The sequence below is a fragment of the Bos indicus x Bos taurus genome, chromosome 16 (assembly GCF_003369695.1).
Source record: "Bos indicus x Bos taurus breed Angus x Brahman F1 hybrid chromosome 16, Bos_hybrid_MaternalHap_v2.0, whole genome shotgun sequence".
Classification (NCBI taxonomy): Eukaryota; Metazoa; Chordata; class Mammalia; order Artiodactyla; family Bovidae; genus Bos; species Bos indicus x Bos taurus.
The window spans coordinates 60895581-60921200 of NC_040091.1; the positions used below are offsets into that span (position 1 = coordinate 60895581).

General features: G+C 36.5%; 1 protein-coding gene across 5 annotated transcripts in view; it reads right to left on the reverse strand.

The window, feature by feature from the left end:
* The window catches only part of ACBD6 (acyl-CoA binding domain containing 6), a 205881-nt gene that overhangs the window by 139871 nt on the left and 40390 nt on the right, over positions 1–25620 (reverse strand). The window lies entirely within an intron of this gene.

Here is a 25620-nt window from a genome sequence, read left to right on the forward strand (position 1 = left end):
ACAAATATGGAATATAAATACCAGACCTGAATGTGATCGGGAAAATCATATCTAAATTAACAAAATGAAAGTTCCCAAATAAGAAACTAAGCTGGAATAAAAGTTAAAATTTAACCATGAAAAATAAAGAAAATATTTTTAGGTGGCAAGAAAGGAGAGCAGAAAGGAGGTTGAGATCTTAAAAAAAAAAAAGTAAATGTATGGAAACACTTTCCAAAATCAAGTTTTAGTAGGCTCTGTTCCTCTGTGTTCTCAAAAAGCAGAAAGTTAAGATAAACTTAAAAATAAGATTCTTCCAAAACATGTATAAAGAAAGCTGAGTGCAGAGGAATTGATGCTTTTGAACTGTGGTGTTGGAGAAGACTCTTAAGAGTCCCTTGGACTGCAAGGAGACCCAACCTGTCCATCCTAAAGGAGACCAGTTCTGGGTGTTCATTGGAAGGACTGATGCTGAAGCTGAAACGCCAATATTTTGGCCACCTGATGTGGAGAGCTGACTCATTTGAAAAGACCCTAATGCTGGGAAAGATTGAGGGCAGGAGGAGAAGGGGACGACAGAGGATGAGATGGCTGGATAGCATCACTGACTCGATGGACATGATTTGGATGGACTCCGGGAGTTGGTGATGGACAGGGAGGCCTGGCGTGCTGCGGTTCATGGGGTGGCAAAGAGTCGGACAAGACTGAGCGACTGAACTGAACTGAAAACATGTATGTGGAAGCAATGAACTTGGATGTTGTAATATTATTGTCTGAAAGATCAAACTACAACCTGTTCAAAAGCCCATATCTCTTGCAATACTTACAGGTTTTAGGCAGGACACCTAACAAAAATTAAAACTCTGAACAAACGTATCATCTTAGAGTTAAAATTAAATACTTTTATTATCTGACTATAAAAATAGTTTCGCCTCTGAAAAATATAGACAGTTACCTTATACATGTCCTCCCCACCCCCCCGCCCCGCCCTTACTTTAAAGAAGGGGTTTTGCTTTATTGCGTTACTTTTTTATGTGTTTGTTTCTTTTGGTCTGTGAATCACAGCACTGAGAAAAAGATCCTGGAAGCAGTGTATTCTGTCAGTTCCTAACATCATTAGGGGAACTAAAGTTTTAAGAAATGATGGAAATTGTGGAGATGAAAGTGTCAGTTATCAACTTAGGACAGAAACAAAAGTATAGTATCATGAACAACAACTACCTTCATGATTAAATAATAAAGTATATAAAGTATAATAGCCTGATGCAGGCAAAAAAAAAAGAAGCACAAAGCAAATTCTAGTTCCCTCTCTTCTCTAAGGATCATTTTTGGAGAATAAATGCTGCAAAGAATTTTCAGGATAGAGAATGTTTTCCCTTATACTAAAACAGTATAATCCAAAGGGAGAATTTATTTAATCCAATTACATTCTAAATACATACTCTATTAGAAGAATGAAGTTGAAACATAAACTTAGATGCTTGCTAAATGAATAACAAAATTGGAAATGAGAAAATTGGATACCAAAGGAAAAAGAGACAGAATTACGTATAGAGTGTAATTTAACATGTCTCTTCTGTAAAAGACACTGTTCAGTTCAGTCTCTCAGTCGTGACTCTTTGTGACCCCATGAACCGCAGCACGCCAGGCCTCCCTGTCCATCACCAACTCCCGGAGTTCACCCAAACCCATGTCCATTGAGTTGGTGATGCCATCAACCATCTCATCCTCTGTCGTCCCCTTCTCCTCCTGCCCTCAATCTTTCCCAGCATCAGGGTCTTTTCAAATGAGTCAGCTCTTCACATCAGGTGGCCAAAATATTGGAGTTTCAGCTTCAACATCAGTCCTTCCAATGAACAGCCAGGACTGATCTCCTTTAGGATGGACTGGTTGGATCTCCTTGCAGTCCAAGGGACTCAAAAGAGTCTTCTCCAACACCACAATTCAAAAGCATCAATTCTTCAGCATTCAGCTTTCTTCACAGTCCAACTCTCACATCCATACATGACCACTGGAAAAACCATAGCCTTGACTAGACAGACCTTTGTTGACAAAGGAATGTCTCTGCTTTTTAATATGCTGTCTAGGTTGGTCATAACTTTCCTTCCAAGGAGTAATTGTCTTTTAATTTCATGGCTGCAATCACCATCTGTAGTGATTCTGGAGGCCAGAAAAATAAGGTCAGCCACTGTTTCCCCATCTATTTGCCATGAAGTGATGGGACTGGATGCCATGATCTTAATTTTCTGAATGTAGAGCTTTAAGCCAACTTTTTCACTCTCCACTTTCACTTTCATCAAGAGGCTCTTTAGTTCTTCACTTTCTGCCATAAGGATGTGTCATCTGCATATCTGAGGTTATTGATATTTCTCCTGGCAATCTTGATTCCAGCTTGTTCTCATGATGTACTCTGCATATAAGTTAAATAAGCAGGGTGACAATATACAGCCTTGATGTACTCCTTTTCCTATTTGGAACCAGTCTGTTGTTCCATGTCCAGTTCTAACTGTTGCTTCCTGACCTGCATACAGATTTCTCAAGAGGCAGGTCAGGTGGTCTGGTATTCCCATCTCTTTCATGATCTTATATACAGAATACCTTAAACATACTCCCTCCCCCAAAAAACCTGTTAGATGTAATGAATGAATCCAGAAAAGCTGCAGGGTACAAACTAAACACACCAAAATCGTGTCATATCTGAGTGAGACAAAAAATTGAAAAGTTTTCTAATATTAAAAAGTGATGAGTGCTATAGAAAAAAAAATTAGTTTGGGGAAGATAGTTAGAATTTTAAATAAGATGGTCTGGGAAGGTCTCACTGAGAAGGTCATTTCAATAAAGACATAAAGGAAGTAAACAAGTGAGTCCTGCAGTTATCTAGCAGAAACTGTTGCAGGAATAGGGAACAGCTATTGCAAAGCCCCTGTGGTGAAGGTATGCTTAAAATGTTAGAGAACTTAGGTGTTTATGTCCTTTGCTGCTGCTGCTAAGTCTCTTCAGTCGTGTCCAACTCTGTGCGACCCCATAGACGGCAGCCCACCAGGCTCCCCTGTCCTTGGGATTCTCCAGGCAAGAACACTGGAGTGGGTTGCCATTTCCTTCTCCAATGCATGAAAGTGAAAAGTGAAAGTGAAGTCGCTCAGTCGTGTCTGACTCTTAGCGACCCCATGGACTGCAGCCTACCAGGCTCCTCCGTCCATGGGATTTTCCAGGCAAGAGTACTGGAGTGGGGTGCCATTGCCTTCTCCGTATGTCCTTTGCTAGAGGTAATTAATGTATTTTAGGGGCAAGACTAGAAGCAAAAACACACAGTTGTTCACAGTACAATCACAGTTTTTATCTGTGTCATTCACTGAAACTCTTAATGCAGGCAAATTAGAATAGATACCCATGGTTTGCTTGGCAATTATTTGCTGTGAAAATACATACTAGTAATTAGGGATTATATAGTATTGGAAAAGGATCAGTATATTTCTTTTTTTTTTAATTTTATTTTTAAACTTTACATAATTGTATTAGTATATTTCTTTTTTACATAGTTAATAGCCTTTACTTTTTAGAATAGTTTTAGGTTTAAAAAAAATAAGCAGCAGGTACAGAGAGTTCCCATATACCTCTCTCCCCAACTTTCCCCTATTATTAACATCTTACATTAGTGTAGTACATTTGTTATGAAAGATGGGTCAATTTTAATACATTGTTATCAGTTAAAATAAAAAAATAAGTTAAATAAAAAGTTAAAATAATAAGGGGCTTCCCCTTGTGCTCTTCTGGTAAAGAATTCGCCTGCAGTGTGGGAGACCTAGGTTTGATCCCTCGGTTGGGAAGATTCCCTGGAGGAGGAAATGACAACCCACTCCAGTATTCTGGCCTGGAGAATTCCATGGACTGTAGAGTCCATGGGGTCACAAAGAGTTGGACACAACTGAACGACTTTCACTTCATTAGTTAAAATCCATAGTTTACATTAGAGCTCACTTACTGTTGTATATGGGTCTGACAAATGTATAATGACATGCATCTACATTACAATATCACTCAGAATAGTTTCATTGCCATAAAATTCCTATGCTCCAGTTATTCATCCCTCTCTCCCTCTGAAGCCTTGGCAGTTACTGATCTTTTTACTGTCCTCATAGTTTTACCTTTTCTAGAACATCATATCATTGCAATCACATAGTATGTAATCTTTTCTTTCACCTGGCAATATGCATCTTAAGTTCTTTCATGTCTTTTCATGGTTTGATAGCCCATTTTTTCAAACAACAATTCTAGTTTTTGAAAAACATAAAAACAAGTTACCCTTTTAACCATTTTTATGTATAAAGTTCAACAGTGTTAACTATATTCTCCTCTGTGTGAAAACACAAGATTTTTCTCCAATCTTCACCATAAGAATGTGGTGGGCCCTGGGGGTCAAAAACCCGTGAACACTGGAGCGGGGCGGGCTAGCACCTCCTAAGCCTGAGGCCCTGGAAGTTTTTAGCTTTTGAGCTTGTCCACACTCAGCCTACAACAATTCATCAATCACCATTTAAGGGTTCATACCAATTTATGGTTCAAACAGCTTTTGTTCCTAACAAGCAGGTCGTGTGTGATTCTATGTATTCACCTGTCAACATTTGGGGAGTGGAACTTTGCTCTGTGAGCTCAAATCTCAGATGAATCTAAGAAAGTCTATGATTTGCAGTTTGGTCATATTTTTGTTGTTGTTGAAGACAGGAGAGATGATTTCCAAGCTCTTCAAATGTCAGAGCTGAAACTCAAAGTTCAATTATCTTCTGAAGAAATTTTAAAATGAAAAAATGTTTCTATCTGATATGCTTTTCCTTTTGCCTGTGGAAGTTCCTTTATTTTAGTGCATGTCAATCAGCAATGAATTATCTCTGCTTTTATTTGTCTCAAAAGTCTTTATTTTTTCTTCTTTTTTGTATTGACATGAGATTCACGTAACATAAAGTAAGCCATTTAAAAATATACAATTGAGGACTTTCCTGGTGGTACAGTGGATAAGAATCCAGCTGCCAATGCAGGGGACACGGGTTCGATCCCTGGTCCAGGAAGATTCCACATGCCACAGGAGAGCTAAACCCATGCATCACAGCTACTGAGCCTGTGTGCCTAACTACTGAAGCCCATGTGCCTAGAGCCTGTGCTCAGCACTAGAGAGCAACGAGAAGCCACCACAATGTGAAGTCCACGCACTGCAACTCAGAGTAGCCCCTACTTGCTGCACCTAGAGAAAGCCCACACAAACAACAAGGGCCCAGTGTGGCCAAAAATAAATGCAATCTTTAAAATATATACAATTTTGTGGCATTTAGTATAATGCATTCACCATGTTGTGCAACATCACCTCTATTTAGTTTCAAAACATTTCCAGTTGAGCCTATTAGGCAATCACTTTCATTCATCTTCCTCCGAACCCTGGCAACCACCAATCAGCTTCATTGACCCACTCTGGATACTTCATGTAAATGGAATCACACAATATGTGATCTTTTGTGCCTGGCTTCTTTAATTCAGCATAATGTTTTTGTTTTTTTTATTTTTAAACTTTACAAATTGTATTAGTTTTGCCAAATATCAAAATGAATCCACCACAGGTATACATGTGTTCCCCATCCTGAACCCTCCTCCCTTAATGTTTTTGATGCTCATCTACATTAGAGCATGTATCAATATTTTATTCCTTTCTATGGCTGACTCTAATGTATATGTATATATTCTATATCCATTTATCAGTTGATGGACATTTGGATTACTTGTACCTTTTGGCTATTATGGTGCTATGAACATTTGTGTACAACTATTTCAGTATCCGTTTTCAGTTCTTTTGGGTTCATACATAGGAGCCAAATTGCTGAGCCCTCCAGAGCAAAGAATTACTTGGCCCCAAATGTCAGTAAGGCTAAAAAGCTCTGGTTCATGATTTCATCAAATGTTTAAAATTTTCAACCATTACTTATTACATTTTTTTTTCTGTCTTCTCTTTCTCACTCTTTCTCTTTATGGAATTCCAATTATATTTGTATTTGTTCAGTCTTTTTATGCTCTGTTCTTCATTTTTATGTTTCATTTCCTGCATCTTCATGTCCACTGATCTGTTCTTATACAATGTCTAATTGGCTATTAAGTCTTTCCAATGTATTTTTCATTCAAATATTAATCCTTATCTCTAAAAGATTCATTTGGGTCTTTTTGTATCTTCCGTATCTCTCTCCATTGTGTTCATGTTTCCTCTATTTTCTTGAATATATAGACTATATTTATAACTGCTGTTTTTCATCTCTATCTTTTCTGTGTCTGCTTTCACTGACAGGCTTTTCTCCTGCTTATGGACATTTTCCTTCTACTTTTGCATGCTTGAAAGACTTTTAATGTAAGATAGGTATTGTAAATTCTGCACTCTTGTTTGCTAGATTCTGTTGTGTTGCTTTAAATTCTGTTAGACTTTGTGCGGGCATTAATTCAGTTACATGGAATCAATTTGATCCTTTCAAGTTTCTTTTTTTTTTTTTTTTTTTACATGATAAACACACGAAATCCTGTTCTGTTTCTGTATACTCACAATGAACAATCCAAAAAAGAAAGCAAGAAATTCGTTTACAATAGTGTCTTTAAATATTTCACCTTCAGTGTATTTCCTATATATTTGTAGCTAGTGGTTAATTGATTGATTTTTGGTATATACACTTATTAGGTTAATAAATTTCCTGATATTCCAATGATTATGAATATTTTTCTCACCAGTTACTGAATTCCTCACTTTCTTTTCTTACATTTTTTGAGACAAGTATGTGATATTTCCCCCTTTATTCTGTTACAAGATAAATTACAATCTTGTATTCCTGGAACAAACTGATTGTGATACATTTTTACATGAAACTGGATTTCATTTGCTAATATTTTGTTTAGAATTTTGTTTCTGTATTCATGTAAGAGATCGGCCTATGCTTCTTTGCTATAATGTCTTCATCAGGGTTTGGTATGAGAGTTATTCTGCTTTAGAGAACAAGTTGGAAAATGTTTTATTATCTGGAAGTATTTGAGTAAGATTATTTGTTTCCTTCTTGTTGTTGTTGTTTAGTCACTATGTTGTGTCCAACTCTTTTGGGACCCCATGGACTGTAGCTTGCCAGGTTCCTCTGTCCATGGGATTTCCCAGGCAAGAGTACTGGAGTGGGTTGCCGTTCCCTTCTCCATCAAGTTTCATTTTTAAGCTTCATTAAGGCAAGGGACAGAGAAGGCAATGGCACCCCACTCCAGCACTCTTGCCTGGAAAATCCCATGGACGGAGGAGCCTGGTGGGCTGCAGTCCATGGGGTCGCTAAGAGTCAGACACGACTGAGCGACTTCACTTTCCCTTTTCATTTTCATGCATTGGAGAAGGAAATGGCAACCCACTCCAGTATTCTTGCCTAGAGAACCCCAGGAATGGGGGAGCCTGGTAGCTGCCATCTATGGGGTCGCACAGAGTTGGACACAACTGAAGCGACTTAGCAGCAGCAGAGTTGGACATGACTGAAGCGACTTAGCAGCAGCAGCAGCAAGGCAAGGGAAGAGCAGCCTTTAATCTAGAGCTTAATTTAGCCCTAGCACTGAAATGAAATCCTTCAGAGACCTCTATCATATGCCCCATATATTACATTTTCTTTCTACTCTGACCAATAAGAAACAGAAGAGTCTCAGGTATATGTCAAATCCAGGAATTGTTCAGCTTGCTGCTTTCTTGTACTTCATTCTCCAGCCTGTTAGTTTCCTCTCACATATATACAGATTAGTATTCAGCCAGAGTGACCCCTCTGTAGATCTCTGGAACTCTCCCTTTCCATGTGAGAACATCTTCTCTAGTATTGGGCCCTGTATATTCATTACTGCTCAAGTTTGCAAGGTGGCCAACCTCTTCTGGATCCCCGCTCCCTGCAATGAAATTGCTTCCAAACAATAAGGTGAGGAAATTGTAGGCCTTACTTTCTCTCCTCTCCTAAGTTTCACACTACTTTCAGTGCAATGTCTAAAAATCGTTATTTCGACTACTGTGTCTTATTTTCTTCCTGTTTTAGACAAAAGGGTAAATCTTGTCCCTATTACACCACCATGCCCAAAAGCAGAAGTCCCCAAAACATTAAAGAACAGTGTAATATTCCATGAAGTAATGTACCATAATTTACTTAACCATTATCTGAAAACTGTCTATTTAGATATTTTCACTTTTTCATTGATAAACAAAGGTATAATGAATACCTTTGTACATAAAGCATAATATAGTTTTAATTAAAATCTTTAGGGGAAAAAACTGATTCTATAAGTATGACTATAGTGCATTCTAAATATGTTTATTCCTGGGATTAATTCTTTTTTCTGATGCAACTGCACAAAGCACATAGAATGCTTTTGACAATTTTTGGAGTCAGTTCAGTTAGTTCAGTTGCTCAGTTGAGTCTGACTCTTTGCGACCCCATGAATCGCAGCACACCAGGCCTCCCTGTTCAACAACAACTCCTGGAGTTCACCCAAACCCACGTCCATCAAGTCGGTGATGCCATCCAGCCATCTCATCCTCTGTCATCCCCTTCTCCTCCTGCCCCCAATCCCTCCCAGCATCAGAGTCTTTTCCAACAAGTCAACTCTTCACATGAGGTGGTCAAAGTACTGGAGTTTCAGCTTTAGCATCAGTCCTTCCAAAGAACACCCAGGACTGATCTCCTTTAGAATGGACTGGTTGGATCTCCTTGCAGTCCAAGGGACTCTCAAGAGTCTTCTCCCAACACCACAGTTCAAAAGCATCAATTCTTCGGCGCTCAGCTTTCTTCACAGTCCAACTCTCACATCCACACATGACCACTGAAAAAACCATAGCCTTGACTAGACGGACCTTTGTTGGTAATGTCTCTGCTTTTTAATATGCTATCTAGGTTCGTCATAACTTTCCTTCCAAGGAGTAAGCATCTTTTAATTTCATGGCTGCAATCACCATCTGCAGTGATTTTGGAGGGTGGGGTGGAAAACTATATTTTAGGCAAAAATAATATTTTAAAAATAATCTGCCATTATCAGATTGAATTCAGAATAAAGCTGCCAAAGAAGCATTAGTTTTCTTCTCCATCTACTTCATCTATAAGATGGGCTAAACTCTGGCTACTTTACCCTCTTAATTTCCACTCCAGTGAAATGCTTCTCATAGAGGCTTAAGAAGTTTATTCCATTTCTCTCTACTCAAAATCCATTAAGTTATTTTTATGTTGCATCAGCAGTTAAAGAAAGAGACTCCAATTTGGCAGCCAATAGGATAAAATTTGCCAATTCTTCTATTGCCTCAGACTATATTATTTGAGACGCTGAAACGCTCCTTCACTCAAAGGGGAAAGGATAAGTTGTAGGCTGAATCTTTATCACTTGTTCAGATTCTACCTTCGTCAGTTGCTGGGTAAAGATTTAAAACCCTGTGAAACTTTCTTTGCTATCTGAAAAATAACTATTCCAAAAATTATCAGGCTGATTTGTACAAGGAGGTTTCCTGATTCCATGTGCTACCTTTCTTGGTTTCTATCAGTTTGCTTATTTTGTTTATAAGTCCAGCTATAGGAATTTGAGTATTAATCTCTCTGCCTCGGTTTCCTCATTTATAAAAATAAAAGTAATAGTATCTATCTCATTTGGGTGTTTTCAAGATTTAAAATATATATGTAAAGCAGAACAGTGTCCAGCACAAAGCAGACACTACCTAAGTGTTAACTGATATAATCATTATTAGTAGTAGTCACAAAATGGCCATTTCCCCAAAGTGAAAATGCCTTAGCAACACAGGTATAAGATATTCTGATCTGGTGACAGACAACATGGAACCATGAATCTTTATCTAATGGCTTTAAAATTCTGATTCACCTTGTAAAACAACAAATCCCCAAACAAACCAACTCGTAACATTGTCATGAAGAAAAAAAGGAAACGGACTTAAGGAGTACCGTCCACGTGCTTCGCACTTTTATATATTATCTAATTCCAACTTCAAAACAATTCTATAAAACTGATATTTTTACTGTATCTCGTTTAATCTAAGACATCATCATTATAAGAACCATCATTTTCTGTCATGCTAAGACAGAAAATACAGCCAATTATAGTACACCATCCATTTTAAAACATAACCATAATTTATAAATGTTAAAAACTGAATAAATGACTGCCTTATGTTTGATAAAATATATCTCCATTTTACACATTAGAAAACTGAAGAGAGGTGAAATACCCAATGCCATATAGTAAGTGCAGAACTGAGTTCCAAACCAAGATCTTGTGGTATCCAAAGACTATGCTCTTTCTATTATACTATACTACCTCTCTAAGCTACTTTAGAAACTCTTACCAAATATTCTGAATTAAAACTTCATTCTATCTCAAGTGTATATTTAAAAGATTCTTAACTACTTTATCAGTTCAAAAGGAAACTTTACAATTTAAATACACATGTAACTCTTTAACATTGAGGCTGATTTATTATGTATACTACACACAATTTAATCAAGTAGACCAACAAGATTGTTCTAAGCCCTTAAAAAGAACACTTTCCTAATAATCCTTTTAAGGTAGTCACTGTAATTTTTTCCCTGAAACATGAAGTTATTCATTTTTACATACAAAAGTAAGAATATTAATCTCACCTTAGCTATTATCTGTCATTGCTGCTGCTAAGTCACTTCAGTCGTGTCCGACTCTGTGTGACCCCAGAGACGGCAGCCACCAGGCTTCCCTGTCCCTGGGATTCTCCAGGCAAGAACACTGGAGTGGGTTGCCATTTCCTTCTCCAATGCATGAAAGTGAAAAGGGAAAGTGAAGTCGCTCAGTCGTGTCTGACTCTTAGCGACCCCATGGACTGCTGCCTACCAGGCTCCTCCGTCCATGGGATTTTCCAGGCAAAGTACTGGAGTGGGGTGCCATTGCCTTCTCCGTAAGTTATGCTACTGCTGCATAACTCAGGAGAAATGAAAGCTATGTATGCACAAAAACCTGTATGTATGAATGTAAACCTGAATGTTTATAGCAGCTTTATTCATAATCACCCCAAACTGTAAACAGCCAAAACATCCTTCAATTGCTAAATGGGTAAACAAACTGTAAGTCCATCCATACAATGAACCACACTACTTGGTGATGAAAAGTAACACATGCAACAAAGGATCTCAAATATACCAGGTGAAAGAAGCCAGGCTCAAAAGCCTACATAGCATGAAAGATAAAGAAAAGTTATAATGTTGTGGTGGACATAGTATCTAGAACAGATACTGGAGGATTTGTATAATGTTTTACATGATTTAATGTAAAAGATACTCTGCAAAAGATAAAAGGGTAAGGGGAGAAAACATATCACTGTTGACAGTGACTGGGAGTAGAGGCAGATTTGATTAAAAAGGTACATAAGAGAATTTGAGGGTGTGATGGAACTGTTCTCCATCTTGACTTTTGTGGTGATTACATGACTACCCATCTGTCAGAATTCACAGACTGCATGTCAAAAAGAGCGAATTAAAGGAAAAAAAACTGAATTTAACTCCATGTAAACTATAGCAAAAATAAACAGATATCTCCCCAACATTTTTATTTCTATTATTTTGTTTGCACAGGTCCTCCTTCTACATCATTATGTCTTTTTTTTTTTAATCCTTTCTTTTTTCTTAAACACTTCGATTCAGAGCCTCATGTACTTTCCTGGTTCTAATTACCTGTCATCAAGAGCACCTTAAAAAAAACTTCACCATGAAAATACTGCTGGTTGTTTTTTGTAACAGTAATACTTTAAAATTCCTCAAGAAAGGTAAACTCCATAAATCTTGCTTTTTTCATCTTAGCTTCTCTTAAAATTATAAATATATATAAAATTATGGATAGGTTTTAAAATTGATGGTGTACTATAATTGGCTATGTTTCCTGTCTTAGCAATTATAGATAATGATCTGCCTCTTGAGAAATTTGTATGCAGGTCAGGAAGCAACAGTTAGAACTGGACATGGAACAATAGACTGGTTCCAAATAGGAAAAGGAATACGTCAAAGCGGTATATTGTCACCCTGTTTATTTAACTTATATGCAGAGTACATCATGAGAAACGCTGGACTGGAAGAAACACAAGCTGGAATCAAGATTGCCGGGAGAAATATCAATAACCTCAGATATGCAGATGACACCACCCTTATGGCAGAAAGTGAAGAGGAACTAAAAAGCCTCTTGATGAAAGTGAAAGTGGAGAGTGAAAAAGTTGGCTTAAAGCTCAACATTCAGAAAACGAAGATCATGGCATCTGGTCCCATCACTTCATGGGAAATAGATGGGGAAACAGTGGAAACAGTGTCAGACTTTATTTTCTTGGGCTCCAAAATCACTGCAGATGGTGACTGCAGCCATGAAATTAAAAGACGCTTACTCCTTGGAAGGAAAGTTATGACCAACCTAGATAGCATATTGAAAAGCAGAGACATTGCCAACAAAGTTTCGTCTAGTCAAGGCTATGGTTTTTCCTGTGGTCATGTATGGATGTGAGAGTTGGACTGTGAAGAAAGCTGAGCGCCGAAGAATTGATGCTTTTGAACTGTGGTGTTGGAGAAGACTCTTGAGAGTCTCTTGGACTGCAAGGAGATCCAACCAGTCCATTCTGAAGGAGATCAGCCCTGGGATTTCTTTGGAAGGAATGATGCTAAAGCTGAAACTCCAGTGCTTTGGCCACCCCATGCGAAGAGTTGACTCATTGGAAAAGACTCTGATGCTGGGAGGGATTGGGGGCGGGAGGAGAAGGGGACGACAGAGAATGAGATGGCTGGATGGCATCACTGACTCGATGGACATGAGTCTCAGTGAACTCCGGGAGTTGGTGATGGACAGGGAGGCCTGGCGTGCTGCGATTCATGGGGTCACGGAGAGTCGGACATGACTGAGCGACTGATCTGATCTGATCTGAATGGTTCTTATAATGATGAAAAAAACTACCTTCAGGATATTATAACTAACTTTCTAGAAATTTAACAGTGGTCAAGATTTAAATTTAAATGTTCTTTGGAAAATTATTCTGAATATGGCATTTATCATACTATAGAGAAATTATAACTTTCTTTATATGATGTCATGTGTTAAAAAATATTAAGATCCAATGCATGCACAGACCACAGTTATGCACAGACAACAATTATTTGTGTATTTGAAATAACACAGGTGTTTAGGAGTTTATTTACATACATACACATAAATATTAGTAATGTCCTATCACTACTTGAATAAAAAATTCAGCATTCATAATCATTTAAGAAAAATGCACATTAACACAACAATGAGCAAAAGATTTTAAGCTAATTCTCTTGGGATAACAAAATTATCCAAACTGGTAAAATTGTAGTGAAACAGGTACTAATACTAAGTTAATGGCTCTAATGCTCTTGTAAAATGATATTAACCTTTTGGAAAGCAATATTGCAATCCTATCAAGACCTATAAAAATACTAGCATGATTTTATTATTTTAAGCATTAATATAGCTTCTGGATATCATAAGATAAAAATAAAATTCTAAATTATAATAATTTTGTATAGATTTCAACCATAATCCTTCCTGTTACTCATTTTTACATGAAATTAATGTTCTTGAATTTTTAAGATGGAAATGTGAATTAGGATAGAGTTTTGGGTATACAACTCCCTTTTCTGTTATTTTCATGAAGTAATTAAAAATCTGCCCTAGGATACTTTCCAGATCACTTGGTTCTGGTCCCTTTTTCCACTCTTATCTGGTTTCTTTTTCCTTTTGTCTTCATTGTCCTTGTCCTGCTTGACTTTGATCAAATTTTCTGCAGATTTCTCTCAGTGTGAGGTTTTGTACTGGAAGGAGAATTTTGGCTGGTTCATTTTGGAACTCAATAGCTCCAGCCAAGTCTAGAGAACCCTACCATGAACCCCCTATACTCTTCCCCTGGGGACAGTTTTAAGCTTCTGCCATTCTCAGGTTGGACAGACTCACTAGTGTTTCCTTCTGCTTCCTCCTACAGAGATGCCAATGTTACACAAATCTTAGAGCTGTTTATAGAAGAAGAAGAAAGTGAAAGTCGTTCAGTCGCGTCCAACTCTTTGCAACCCCACGGGCTATATATATATAGTCCAGGAAATTCTCCAGGCCAGAATACTGGAGTGGGTAGCCTTTCCCTTCCCCAGGGAATCTTCTCAACCCAGGGATCGAACCCAGGTCTTCTGCATTGCAGGTGGATTCTTTACCAGCTGAGCCACAAAGGAAGCCCAAGAATACTGAAATGGGTAGCCTATCCCTTCTCCAGGAGATCTTCCCGACCCAGGAATCAAACTGGGGTCTCCTGCATTGCAGGCGGATTCTTTACCAGCTGAGCTATCAGGGAGCTGTGATAGTCTGTTCCTAGTGTCTCTGACCAACTAGTTTTGTTACCCAAGAGCTTTTGGTTATGCTATCCTAGTTACTCTACTAAGGATTAGGGATAATTCAGAAACCATGCTACAAGTGCTGCCATCTTCCCAGAATTCCAATAACCCTGAATGATTTTTGACAGAAAGCATGAATGGAAATATACAAATGAGTAGATTAGTATGGCTAAACTAAATGTATTTCCATTCCATTCTCTTTTCCATCACTTTTGCCTCCATTCAACCAACTATCTTAAGATGGATGATTTCATGAAGGAGAGGTACAGAGACTGATAAGGCAAGACAAGTTTAGTGAATATGGTCTTTATAAATGGTAAAGGAGTGAACAACTCAGATAACCAGAAGAAAAAATTCCTATTCATTTCTCCTTAATGTTATTCTGCAATATATTTTGGGTCAGAGACTGTTACTTAAGATACTTTGTTATTATTATAGGGAATCTAAAATATACTCTCTGAGGAAATTCTTTATTTTTCTATGCTCCATGTTTTGCAGTCCTGAGATAACTCTGGCTGCCTGTTTTCAGCTTCTACTTAAATAAGAAGAGTAGTGGTATATAGGCCAAGGAAATTTTTATTTTGAGCCTTTCTTTTCATTCATCAACATGCTGCTTGATAAAACACGAACAAATTCCTTTTTTTCCCTCAAGTAGTAAAGCCAAAAAATCCACTAAAAGTTAAGAATATTTCTGGATATTTATCCTTAATAAGTTTCTTCTTGAGTGATTTTTTTAATTCCCAAGGGACACAGTAATATAAGTTCCCATTTCAAGAAGCTACAAAAGGAACAAAAATTAAATTTAAAGAAAATCTAAAGAAATATAAAAATAAGGGGAAAAGCCAATGTAATAGAAAACAGATGTTCATGGAGAAAAATTAATAAAGCCCAAAACTGGGTTTTTTAAAAGATTAGAAAAAATTTAGCAAGAATGATGAAAAAAGATAAAAGACAAAAGACCGATGTTAGGAATGAAAAAGGGACATCAGTACATATCTTAAAGAATAAAAAATTAACATGTAAATCTTACAAACAACTTTAGCCAAATAAATTATTTGGAAAAAATAGACCAATTTCTCAGAAAAAGAATACAGTTTACCAAAGCTAAGTGAGAAGAGATAGAACATCTGAATAGTTCCGTATCTATTAAAGAAATTGAATCTTTAATCAAAAATCTTACTGCAAAGAAAACCTCAGGCCCAGATAGCTTCACTATTACATTCTCTCAATCATTTAAGTACGAAATAATGTCAGTCTTACACAAACTTTTCGGGAAAACAGAAAAAGAGAGAACACTTCCCATTTCTTTTTAGAAAACCATAATAACTTTGACACTTAAGCCTGGCAAGAGTGCTACAAACAAGGAAAATACAAGATAATTGCTCTCATTTAACATAGGTGAAAAAAATTCTTAAAACATACATTAACAACAGACTCACAGATACAGAGAATAAATTTGTGGTTGCCAAGAGGAGGGAGTGGGGGAGGACTGGATTGAGAGTTTAGGATTTAGCAGATGCAAACTCTACAGAGAATGGACAAATAACAATGTCCTGCTGTATAGCACAGAGAACTATATTCAGTATCCTGTAATAAACCATAATGGAAAAGAATAAAAAACAAAGTAATTCACTCCTTTACCAATATGAAGTCCAAATGTCTCCTTTTGCAATACACAAAACTTTCACTACCCTATTTAAAACTGTAACCCAATATCCTCTTTATCCTATGCTCCTATCCTTGTCTCCCTGTGGTAGAATCTAACCTCCACAAGGGCAAAGGTTTTTGTCTATTTTTGCTCACTGATAAATTCTAGGAACTTAGAATAGTGCCTGTTAGGTTGTTGTTTACTTGCTAAGTTTTGACTTCTTTGCGACCCCATCGACTGTAGCCTGTCGGGCTCCTCTGTCCATGGGATTTCGCAGGCAAGAATACTGGAGTGTGTTGCCATTTCCTTTTCCAGAGGATCTTTCTGACCCAGGGATTGAACCCAGGTCTCTTGCATTGCAGGCAGATTCTTTACCAATTGAGCTACCATAGAAGGCATTTATTTGTTGAATGCATGAATAAATGGTTAAAAAGAGGTCAAATAAGGTAGATATTCACATGAGAGTGAATTTTAGCTAAGCATAAATTTTAGAATGACAGACTATTCAAATCCTACTTTACCACTTACTAGCCGTGTAACTTCAGGATGGATTATTAATTTCCCTAAGCTTCAGTTTTCTTGTCTAGAAAATGCAGATAATAATAGTGTCTTCTTTACAGGGTTGCAGTGAGGACTAAATAGAATAATGTATCTAAAGCACTTAGCATGGTGCATGGTTCATAGTAAGAGCTCAGGATATACACTAATAATTTTTTTCCTGTCTTAAACTTACTTCAATTAAATAAACAATAAAATTTACAGCACTGTGTTAGTTTCAGGTGTATGGCAAAGTGATTCAGTTATCTACATATGTATTTTTTCAGATTCTTCTCCATTATATGTTATTATAAGATACTGAATATATTTCCTGTGCTACACAGTAAATCCTTGTTGTTTATCTATTTTATACATAGTAATGTGTACCTGATAATCTCATACTCCAAATTTATCCCTCGCCTTCTCTCCCCTTTGGCAACCAAAGGCTTGTTTTCTATGTCTATGAGTCTGTTTCTGTTTTGTAAATAAATTCATTTGTATTAATTTTTTAGATTCCACATATAAATGATATCATATAATATCTCCTTTCTCTGTCTGATTTACTTCACTTGGTATGATAATCACTAGGTTCATCTATGATGCACAAATGGCATTATTTTATCCTTTTTCATGGATGAATGGTATTCCATTGTGTATATTTACCATATCTTCTTTATCCATTCATCTGTCACTGGACATTTAGGTTGTCTTGACTATTGTAAATAGTTCTGTAATGAACACTTTTCAAATTAACAGATCAAATGTATCTTTTCAAATTAAGAGTTTTCATCTTTTCTGGATATATGCCTAGGACCAGGGTAGCTGGATCATATGGTAACTCTATTTTCATTTTTTAAAGGAAATTCCATACTATTCTTCATAGTAGCTGCACCAATTTACATTCCCATCAATAGTACAGGAGAGTTTCCTTTTCTCCACAACCTCTCCAGCATTTATGCTAATAATTATTTTCATTATTATTAAGTATTTTAACCAAAAGGCATATATAAATGGATCAGTACTCTCCAAAGCAGCAAAGTCAGTCTCTGACCCTATCTGTATTATATACCACCTTCATCAATAGTTGACTCAAGGTACAAAAAAGAATGCTAATCAAATGTCCTGATAACAGGATCATCAAACCTAGATGACACATTCATGACCCAAAAGAGTATCTTAATGTTGGAATAATATGAGAAATCAAATAAATGGAATATGAGTACACATAAGGTAATAAACTTAGTACAGAATAGATATTACATAACAGAATGTGTGAAAAAAATTTTGGGGATTTTAGTTTCCTGAAAGTTACAAAATTTACATTGTAATGTGGCTGCCAAAAATGTTTAAATAATTTTAAGTTACATCCATAAAAGACAAGTATTCAAATAAGAGAAAAGTTCTATTCTATAGAATTCATATAGAATACAGTCATATAGAAACAGTCAGTTCAATTCTAAAGCCAGACTGAAAGGGAAGTTATTAGAAACTAAAACTTGTTCACACAAGAATGACTGGGATGGTGGTGCAACTTGATGGTGATGGGAGTGAAGAACAATGTTAGAAATTAGTAATATCCACCCTGACAAAGAGGAGACTTGAAAGTTGTCTTAAAATAATGAAGGACTCTTATGTAGATGAAGATTTGGACTTATTACATGTAGGGCTAGAAGGCAAAAATAGAGCAGATTAGAAAACAACAATAACAGTAACAACAGCAACAACAACAAAAAAAAAACAGATTTTGGCCCAATACAGAAAGGAGCTTCTAATAATTAAGAGTTGTTAAAAAAATTGGACCAACTTCTTTACAAATAGTATATTTCCATCACTAGTAGTCTTCTGAAAGTGAAAGTCACTCAGTCATGTCTGACTCTTTGCGACCCCATGGACTGTAGTCCATGGAATTCTCCAGGCCAGAATACTGGAGTGGGTAGCCTTTCCCTTCCCCAGGGGATCTTCCCAATCTAGGGATCGAACCCAGGTCTCCTGCACTGCAGGCAGATTGTTTACCAGCTGAGCCACAAGGGAAGCCCAAGCATACTGGAGTGGGTGGCCTTTCCCTTCTCCAGGGGATCTTCCCGACCCAGGAATTGAACCGGGGCCTCCTGCATTGCAGGCAGGTTCTTTACTGATTGAGCTATCAGGGAGGCCTAAGAATCTAGAAGACTGTGTGTTAGAATAAGTTGGAGACAGAAAATTAGCCTAGACAACCACTAACATTCTAAGATTACAGCCCTTAAATAAGAGAAGAAAGATAAATATGAAAATAAAAAAGTATACAAATGGCCAAAAAGCACATGAAGGGACACTCAACATCATTAGTCATCAGGGAAATGCAAATCAAAACCACAATGGGATACAACTTCACACCTGTTAGGATACCTGGAACCAAAAAGACAGAGAATGATGAGTGTTCACATGGATTAGAGGAAACCAGAACCCTCATAAATGGCTGATGGGAATACAAAATGTTGCAGTCACTTTGGGAAAAAGCCTGGCAATTCCTCATACCCATGAGAAATGAAGGCATATGTCCACACAAAAACTTGCACACAAATGTTCTTAGCAGCCTTATTCATAATAGCCAAAAAGCAGAAACAACCCAGATGTCCATCAACAAATGAAAAGATAAACAAAATGTGGTATATCCATACAATTGAGTATTATTTGGCCATAAAAAGGAATGAAGTGCTAATACATGCTACAACTTGGAAGAATCTTTGGTCTTCCATGCTAAACTAAATGAACAAAGCCAGTCACAAAAGACCACATATAATATGACTCCATTTATTTGAAATGTCCAGAGTAGGCAAATCTTTAGGGACATAAAACAGATTACTGGTTGCTTAGGGCTAAAGGAAATCAGGAAATTGAGACTGGTAGCTAAAGGGTATAGAGTTTCTTTCTGAGAAGATGAAAATGTTCTAAAACTGATCATGGTAATGGTTTTACAACTTCATAAATACGCTAAAAACCACTGAACACTTCAAATAGGTGAACTGTATAATATATGAATTATGGTGTATGTCATTTTTTTAAAAAAAGGCACACAAGAGAGAACAAAGTTTCAAGATAATAAATGAAGGCATAAACACTCTATACCCTAATTAACCTCTAAATTCATCACATTAATTATCACAATGATTAAATATAATGATAATCTTGGTAGGTGAGGAAAATGATAAAATGTTTAGTACATTATGTTTAAAGAGGCTAGGAAACATGATTATATCAGAAAGAATTTTACCTAAAAATGTTTAAAGGTTAGCTATTTCAAAGAATACATTTGGTTAGCTGAAAAATTCACCCATGTAGAATAGTTCATGCCCAGATCTGAAATCAAAGAGGCGTTACTATATAATAGGCAATCTCCAATCTAAAACCACTAGATTACGATTTTAACCTATTACTACAATCTCAAAAATCAAAGTAATTCTAGATTGTATAGAGATTTAACTGGTACACATACTCTCAATAAAGGTAACACCAGTTTAGGGTTATATTTCCTGAACTATGACCAATATGGTGCCAGTGCATAAAGGAAATGTATTCATAATTAATTGTTTGGAAATATAATCAATGAAACTTCAAATCTTTTTATTATTCTTTTGTCTTGATTACCATCAAGACTTACTTGGGTCAGTCTTCTAAAATATAAAAAGGTAATGTAATTTCATAGTTTAAAATTTTCAAAGGAGATATAAACAAAACCTTCAAAAAGTTTCAGAAACTCTTCATGTTTTCTAACTCTATATCAAGGCATGATCTGACGGCCCCCAGGGAAAGAAACCTGGGCAGACTGTAATTGTATTTGACAGCAGCAATTACATGCAAGGTTGGAGATTAAAAGACCGTTAATGTGTATGCAATAATTGCTCTGGTATTTTCTGTTACTATGGAGAGTCAGCTTGAAGAGAAGACATGGTAAACATTACCTTGGATGCATCTGATCCAGGAATCCCGCCCTAAGAAAGCAGTGAATAGTGCACACACTGGGTATAGTAACAACAGGCATGCACAACATTCTTCTGATAAGAATGATATAGGAACAACTAATATGTAACTCTAAAGGATATTGCCACCGATGTTGTTGTTGTTTAGTCACCAAGTCATGTCTGACTCTTTGTGACCCCATCAACTATAGCCCACCAGGCTCCTCTATCCATGGGATTTCCCAGGCAAGAATATTGGACTGGGTTGCCATTTCCTTCTCCAGGGATCTTCACAACCCAGGGATTGAATCTGCATCTCTAGGCAGATTCTTTACCAGTGAACCACCAGGGAAGCCTCATTTCCAACTATACCTTTCAACTAAATACGAAGAATATTAGAAAGACTCACACAATGAATATGACTAAGTGTTGATCTTCAGCAAGAGTCCAAATAAAATTTTTCATAACATCACATGATAACAAAAGCTTACTCTGTATTTGAAAACTATATCAAACAGAGAATCTTAAAACCTGGAAACTCTGGAAACATCAGAAAGACAGCAAAAATATCAAACTTATCCTAAGAAAAGTAATAGGAAGCTGGTAGACTAAACACACACCCTTGATTCCTTCTCCCTCCATTTAACATACTGAAACAACTAAAGTAAATCGGGAAGAAATTATGGTAGACCTAAAGCGAGACGGTTCAGGGCAAGAGAGCCACAGGCCCAAAAGGTGGAACAGAAATTTATCCTGGCAGTAAAACTAAGCATTCAGGGGCCCAGCCACCTGATAAAGATGAAAGAAAAATTCCCTTAGCAAGAAGAGAGGGATCACACCCACCACATGCTGTATGGTCCTATACATGGTGAATCCTGCTTACTCTGGCAGTCCTAACCCAGCCTGGTAGGCTATATCTCTTTGACAGGGACCTACCATTTCCCAGAAGTCTCCTAAGAAAGGTCTCTCTCGTACCATCTCACCTTGTCTTAGTAGAAAGATCAGAGCTCACTGGCCTACTAAACTAGAAAAAAAAATTACATCTGCTTGGCCTGTCAGTCTATTATTGCTCAAAAGACCTCAATAATCAGATCAGTGCTAAGGAAACCTAAGATCAGTAGTCAGAGAAAAATTTTCAGCGTTTAAAGAGAGGGAGAAGTTAAGATGAATCAGAATGAATGGCTTCTTTTGAGGTAGGCAAAATTAATTGAAGGAACAAAAGTGAGCTTTCATACAATAAAATATAAGGACACAGACATACATGAACACTAAAGGTGTTATTTCATAGAAGTCTACTAACATGCTAGTTTAATACATCTTTCCTGCCGCATGGTTCAAAATAACCCTTCAATGAATAAGCATGACTCCACAACTGAAATGTTTTCAAAAAGACAATGAAAAAATACACCCAACTGTTAGAACCACCTTCAAAAAGCACACATGTCATAATCTGAGGCATAATTTATGTTAATAAATATCTCCAACTTTCTTCAGTTCAACTCAACACAGTAACTACTTTTAAGCACTTACTCTCTTATCATGGAAAGTGAAAGTGAAGTCGCTCAGTCGTGTCCGACTCTTTGGGACCCCATGGACTGTAGCCCACCAGGCTCCTCCGTCCATGGGATTCTCCAGGCAAGAGTACTGGAGTGGGTTGCCATTTCCTTCTCCAGGGGATCTTCCTGACCCAGGGATCGAACCCAGGTCTCCTGCATTGCAGGCAGACGTTTTAACCTCTGAGCCACTGAAAGGTGTATTAATTAACTGCTACCAAAACAGTTTTACTAAGGATTTAGGCTATGTTGCCACACAAAAGGTAAGAAACAATATACACCGAATAAGATCAAATATCAAAATGTACACTAGAAACAATAAATGTGATAAATTTATAGAAAGAGGGAAATTAGTAAGGACTGAACTTCATGAAATAAACAGGAATTGATCAGGATTTTTTAAAAAACAGGTAGAAATGGTTAAAGACAGCCATGTCAAGAAGGGCAATAAGGAAAGAAAGGCATAATACCTTCACTATATTTGAGTGACGATGAGGAGGCATGTCAGATGGAAGTCAAGTTTATAGTGGGTAAAGTTAGAGATAAATCTGGAGAAGTTGGGGATAGAGATACAAGTTACAGAGGATTAGAAAATAAGAATTAAAAACTGAGCTATTTGAGCTAATAGTATCTAAGAAGTTTGGAATAAAATTAGTTTTTCTCATTTTCCTGTTACCCTTCATTATAAAGAAAAACATATGTTTTAAAATGTTTTAAACATATGTATAAAATTGTTCTTCACATGTAATACAATCACATTTAGAAGGCACCAAATTTTAAAACATATAGTTCAAACACTCTAGTAAAAGTAATTATAGTTTTCAGAATCTCTGTAGTATAACCACTAAAACCAAATATTATAAAATTAAAAAAATTATTTGTAACATTAATACACTGAGAGAGAAAGTTCATCAGGCAATCTAGTAGTATAACAGAAAGCTTAAGATATTACAGTTATTCAAGAGAAATTTCTAATATTTTAATAATTTGGCTACAGAGCACCTTAATATTTCTAATTTTGAATGTATGGTCAATAATCTTAACTGTTTGCACTTTCTCCATAACTATAATTTACTGTTCTATTTCCTAACATTTCCCCCCGTTTTGTCTATACAGTTTGTTAAGGGTATACTTGGATATTGGATATAAAGCCAGAGACTGAAATGTTCAATCCTAGTTTCACTAAGGAGATCCAGCTCAAATTAGCTAGAACTCACAGCTAATGAAAGCCTGATGACAACAGGGAAATGAGAAGACTGGTCCTTTTTGACTATTCTATTCCCAATAGAAAGCTCTGTTAGGGATCTCCCTAACAGCTATTCTGCTAAGTCACTTCAGTCGTGTCCGACTCTGTGTGACCCCATAGACGGCAGCCCACCAGGCTCCCCTGTCCCTGGGATTCTCCAGGCAAGAACACTGGAGTGGGTTGCCATTTCCTTCTCCAATGCATGAAAGTGAAAAGTGAAAGCGAAGTAACTCAGTCGTGTCCGACAGTCGTGTCCGACAGTCGTGTCTGACTCTTCTCGACCCCATGGGCTGCAGCTACCAGGCTCCTCCATCCATGGGATTTGCCAGGCAAGAGTACTGGAGTGGGGTGCCAGAATGTTAAAAAGTGTTCTCACACATTCATTTTAGTTTAACTGTAACACATAGAGTAAGAGGGGTTTGGCACTCCATCTGGTAATATATGTGCAATGCCAAGATCCTCAAGTTTCAAGGGGAAGAGGAAAAAACTTAAGTCAATTTTGATTTAATTCATAAACTCCTCTTATTGAGAATTCTATGAAATAAGGGATATTTGCACAAGAAAGGATTATTATGTATCTAGCTGTATTTATACAACATTTCTAAATTTTACAAAAGGAAAAGTCAAACACACAAATATTTAAACCTGGTGAATTGCACATGGTTACTCAAGATGCTGTTTTGGGGGTAAAGGTTTCATTTAGTAAACTTTTATTCAAAATGTAAAATGAAGCTATTAGCGTGTTATTTATTCTAATTATATTCAATTTTAAAGCAACAAACCAACATAAAATTGAAATGTAAATACAGTATATCCAAGAGGGATTTTCTGAGACTATTTATGACCATATTTTTATAAAAATACTTACTACACATGTGATTTGAAAACAGTTTCTCCACAAGGAGGTTGTAATTTCCATTTGTTGTTGCTGCTGTTTAGTTGCTAAGTTGTGTCTGACTCTTTGCTTACCCTACCAGGCTCCTTCGGTCCATGGGATTTCCTGGGCAAGAATCCTGGAGTGCTTTGCCGTTTCCTTCTCCAGGGGATCTTCCCAACCCAGGGATCAAACCTGTGTCTCCTGCATTAGCAGGAGGATTCTTGACTGCTAAGCTACCAGGGAAGCCCTGTAATCTCCATAGCAATTAATAAATTTGGAGTCATTTATTTTCAAATTGCTCATAATATTTTCTGATTTAAAATAAGCTTTCATAGATGATATCGTTAAATACAAATGATAAGCATTAAGAGTGATTTTTAAACTACATTGGCCAAAACATCATAATAACAAAGGAAACTCATAAGGTTATTTTTTTAAGTTATCAGTAAATCACAGACTAATCTGGGTCTGTTTCGTCACTTCCAAAACCATCAGAAAGAAGGATATACTTCCTGGATATATCAAATAATGTCTAAGTTAGTTTTATAACCTTTAAAAAGAGAAAAACCCACTTATCTAAAAGAATTTTGTCCAATGTTGTCAATACTCAACAGTAATAAAATTGGTAGCCTAAACTGTCAACCTCTCCAGAATATCTTTACCTAGTTAGGTGTTTGTTCCCTTTCCCTGAATTTGCTGACAATTGTTCTCTTACAGACTAGCGTGATAGCTGTTCCTTCTGACATTTCATCCTGGCTAATATGAGTTCTGGCTAATACTGGTTCTATTACTTATCTAGTAAATAAGATTTATCTTACAACAGATTTGAAGCTGTGGACTGTATTAGACACCAACAGTTTATGACAGAATCCTTCAGAAATTGGTGAAACAGACATAACACAACTGAAATTACAAGTTTAAAAAAGAAAAATCCTTCACATGTTGTTTCTATTTTTATACCTTGATAAGTATACTAAAAATCAATTGAAAAAAATAACATCTTAAATATTTTAGCACATACTTTATACTGTTATTATAAGAGTATAGATTAGAATGTTATTAACTTGTCACATTCAGAGTTTGAAAAACAATGTAAGTTTTCTTTATGGATATTAGACCTACATATTGCTGTGTATTTTTCCTACAGCAGTCTAAAGCATTAAAAATCAAAAATTTAAGCACCGAAGATATATTCATATTACTCTAACATACCTCTTTATATCCTTTCAAATCAAGTCATAAAATCTAGTTCTTCCACATATGAATTCTTCTAGATCACTATCTAAAAATCTTACTAAGTTAAAATCATTACATTAATAATTCTCAAGCAATAATATAAGGTCTACCAAGCAGTATTTAAATATTTTTAATATATTAATGAATTATAAAATTTAAAAACAAAATAATTTTTACTTT